This window comes from Eumetopias jubatus, unplaced genomic scaffold (genome assembly GCF_037043125.1).
Source record: "Eumetopias jubatus isolate StellerSeaLion01/CBP00866 unplaced genomic scaffold, mEumJub1_p1.0 scaffold_14, whole genome shotgun sequence".
NCBI lineage: Eukaryota > Metazoa > Chordata > Mammalia > Carnivora > Otariidae > Eumetopias > Eumetopias jubatus.
In genome coordinates, this window is record NW_028274820.1 from 12826745 (window position 1) to 12831193 (window position 4449).

At 43.4% G+C, this 4449-nt stretch overlaps 1 non-coding gene across 1 annotated transcript; it reads left to right on the top strand.

Annotated features, from left to right (window-relative positions):
* Nucleotides 1–207: 207 nt before the first annotated feature.
* Nucleotides 208–311, top strand: LOC114213713 (U6 spliceosomal RNA). Its single transcript, XR_003610255.1, has one exon. It is a non-coding gene; the product is annotated as a U6 spliceosomal RNA (small nuclear RNA).
* The last annotated feature ends 4138 nt before the right edge of the window (nt 312–4449 follow it).

The following is a 4449-nucleotide window of genomic DNA, read 5'->3' on the forward strand; positions in this document are numbered from 1 at the left end:
CCAAGCCCCGCTAGGAAATGAGGGGTTGCCTGCAATGGGGACTCCAAGTTTGAACTCATATTTGTGACCACAATACCCCACTTAAACGTACCTATTGGCTCAGGGACAGCTACTGTAATGACACAAGTGTTAATTTCATTTTCCACCTTTCCCATCTGATGGTGTCTAAGAAGCAATGCAAAGTTACTTTATGAGTGCTTTGAAACAGTGCTTGCTTCCACGGTGCATATACTAACATCGGAACAATTCAGAGATTAGCATGGTCCCTGAGCAAGGATGTCATGCAAATGTGAGAGCGTTCTCTCTCTCTCTCTCTCTCTCCCTATATATATATATATATATATATATATGCTTTGAAATAGTAACGGATATCTGCTGGACCTGGGTGCATGCAGGTGTGCGTACAGGACACTAAGCAAATGCCCAGGAGACATACGATTCAGACGGAAAAGAGAGAAGAGGATGGTTGCATGCAGTCCTCGCTTCGGGTAGGAGACGAACACTTTGTACTCAGGAGAGCGCTGTAGTCCCAGTTCTGCTATTTACCAGCCTAGAGACCTTAAGAAAGCTGCTTGACCTCTCCAGGCCTGTCTCATCATCCCCTTGATGCAGTCTTTCTTAACTGGGGGCAATTTTGTATGGGCTATTTGAGTGCAGGTGGCAATTTCACACCTCCCCCCCCTTCCCACCCCCAGTAATACCTCATACGTATTCATCTTGCACCCAATGCTGACTTCCATCTTTCCTGAAACCAAGGCTTATGTCAGAAAGCAAAGGGCTGGTCGGCACAAATATATCTGATTTTCAAGCCAAAGCCACTAAATGACCAGGTGACCCAGTGGCATCAGACAATCTAATCCCCCCAAAATGGCTCTCGGCATGCGGTCCAGATTCATCCTGCTACTTCTTGAGGCAAGGTGCTATTTTTTTTTAATTTTTTTATTGCAAGGTGCTAATTTTCTCTTAGAAAGTGCAGCACCATTTCCTAAGCAGTGACAACCTTCTAAGAGGAGAGATCTGACCACCACGGATGGCAAACATCGTTTAATGGCTCCTTTGTTTTGTTTGTTTAACGAGACCAAAAGAGGACAAATTCCTGTCTTTCTCATTGACTTCAGCAAGGGCAGGGTTCTGTTTAGAGACCAGGAAGAACAATGTGGAAATTGTTCACTAACAATGTGAATCATTTTCAGACAATCCCCAGAAAATCTGGGATAAGTTAGGTGGAAGAGAGATAGATGACAGTATGTGGAAAACTTTATTTATGAATGTTAATAAAATTTCTATTGCAAAGGAAATACTAGAGACAAAACTGAAAAGCCCTACATTGAGAATGAAGCTTATTCCAGCCTGACTCTGAGATGCAAACAAGCCAAAGACCGATTCATTAAGTGCCAAATTCAAGAGAGGGATGGCAGGCTAGAGCTACAGCTGGAGAAGTTCCCCTCCTCAGGGTTTTGCCAAGAGCCAGCTCACATGCTTTGCAAACCATGATAGATATGTGAGGGCAAACCTGACATCCTTGCTGAGCTTTCTACATGTCAGCTTTTTTCAGCATGGAAATAAGTTGGTAGGTTTTGGACAAAAGGTAATCTGCCTCACTCACACTTGGGACCTTTGACAGAAATTTTCAAAATGGAAAACAAAAATGGCAGCCCATCAAAACTCAAGATTCTAATGTTTACAACATCTGGAGATCGCTTTTGAGGACAACAGCTGATAAAACCAGAATGGACGGGTACTGATATGAATATGCACCCCCAAGAAACATCCAGGTATGTGTTGGTTACACCATGGAAAATGACATCTTTTATTTGTTTGAGCTGGGGGAATGTTTTCAAAAAACGTGGTGAAAACACAGCAGGGCAAAGTTTTTGTGAGGGCCTGATATGCCGACTTCTATTTTCCATAGGTCGGAATGAAATTGTTTTAAAACAGTAATGGAAAGGTATACCACTCCTCAGATCCCTCCAGATCACGGAAAGAGTAAATATTTTACCTGCATATAGCAACTAGGATTTGTGAGGAAGTGACTATCAGTTAAAGTGTCAAAAAAGAAAGGGGGGGGGTCATCAAGGTAAGATGAAGTTTTCGAAATTCTAATACTAAGGAGTATGCTGGACTTGGGGCTCGAGTACAAAGCCAGGCTCTCTAAAAGCTGGCTCATCTTTATTCTGTGATCATATCTTCCAGAACATGTGCCCAAATACTTTATACTCATTGAGAGTCAGTATAACATGGTAGCCAAACAGTGTGACCTTTGCAGTCCAAAGCTCTGGGGTCTTTTTTTTTTTTTTTTTAAGATTTTACTTATTTATTTGACAGAGAGAGACACGGCGAGAGAGGGAACACAACAGGGGGAGTGGGAGAGGGAGAAGCAGGCTTCCCCGCGGAGCAGGGACCCTGATGCGGGGCTAGATCCCAGGACTCTGGGATCATGACCTGAGCCGAAGGCAGACGCTTAACGACTGAGCCACCCAGGCGCCCCCAAAGCTCTGGGGTCTTATCCCAGGTCTGATACTTGTGTGGCTTCGGGAAACTTATTTAACTTCTTGGATCCTCAGCTTCCTCATCTGTTAAGTGGGCATAATAATGTTACCTGCCATACAGGGTCATCGTATCAAACGTCAAATGAGTGAAGGCTCGCAAAGCATTTTGAAAGAAGAGTGTCTGAAATATTTTAAGCCTTCCATCAATCCTGGCTCTCCTCATCTAATTGCATCCTCACACAGACCGTGTGAAGCAAGTACTATCCATCATTCTCATCTCACAGATGGGAAAGTGAGGATTTGATAGGTAAATTAACTTGCTCAAGAACAGACAGCTCATAAGTAGTGGGGCCAGTCCTTGAAATAACCTGTTCTCGGGCCAAAGCCCAAGCTCCACTATATAATGTATTTGGGAATATGACTGTGAAGAGGAAAGAGTTGGTTTTTCCTACTAAAGAAAATAGTTGTTAGGGCAGAAACTAGGAAAATTCCTAGTCCAGGAAGTAACTCTCCATTACCTTCTAGGGGGCATCCGCAACTCCCTCTCCCCAAAGCACTTAGAAAAGGGGGTGCAGGGGTGTGATGACCAAGATGATCACTATCAAAACTCTTCTGCCCTTAATTTAATCGGGGCACTTTCTTAACGCTTAGCACAGAGCGTGAATATTTGAAAGCCTTTCTCCTTCCTCTTTCCCAACAGCCTTCCCAAGAATGTGCACCTCTCATCACCACCAGGTCTGTCATTGGTAGAATTTTGCTGCCTGAGTGAATTGCCGTTGACTTCTAGGTGAAGACAAAGAGGCCTAGGAAGTTCTCGCAGGATTTTCAAAGGAAGATTAGTGTTGGTGCCTGAGCCGTATCTGCACGTGTCTTTCTGCTGGGACCCTCCCTCTTCTGCCACCATCCCTGCCAGGCATCCAGCCTCTCTGAATTGTTCTCGGGTCAATGAAAGTGTCCACAGCATTAACAAATTTCACGGCTCCATTTTTCTCATCCAGTTTCCCCTCAGTGAAGGCTCCCATCCTCTTAATACACGTTCAAAGACACCTTCTGCCTTTTCAGTGACTGTACCATGGAAGCCCATAAAATCAGGACCTTCAAGCTTTCCAACATTTGCTGTTGCTGTTCTTTCGAGACCTTGAATCCCTTCTTCTTTCCCTATACTGGCCCCCTGCAACTGTTTGTCCCGTTAACCCGAAAAACTCCTACCCCTCCTCTAAGGGGAAGACAAATGCCACACTTCATTGCAGTTTTCCTAGCCCACATGAACATCTGTGTCCCCTTGCAAGGCAACAGTGTTACCTTCTTTGCATTCTTTGATTTCTCATAATCCTCTCACATTTAGCACACTGTATCCTCACCCTTCTCTCTTAAGCACCTGTCTTGAGATGTAAGAGCCACTCAACAGGGTTTACGGAGAAAAAACATTAAAAGGGGACCGCCATAGGAGAGGCAGAGTTGGTGTAGTGAGAACAAGTATAATTTTTGATGTCAGAGGGATCTAGGTTCAAATTCTGGTTCTGTCACCTCCTAGCTATCCGACTATAAGCAAGACCCTTATAAACCTCTGTTTTTTCATCCATGAAATAGACAGTATTTTTATAAGAAGTAAATGAGAAAGGAGGATAAACATCTTTGCTACGTGGTGCACATTTGACAAATTTTTGGGTCTGTCTTAAATTTTGCACACATTTTCTTCTCTTTATATTCCTCTTCTCCTCTTCGACCCACACGCTACTTCTTCTTAGAACAGAGGAATGTAGCTGTTAAAAGTTTGGATAAAAGAGAATTATAATGACAGGTTTTAGGAGAATCCCTTCAAGCAGAGTCTAAGAGAGGGAGATAACCCCTTGACTTGAATATCACAAACCTGATATCAAATGTGGCCTTAGTGTGGAGATGGATGTAGGATTTTTTAAAAAGATTTTATTGATTTAGTTGAGAGAGAGAGGGCACGAAA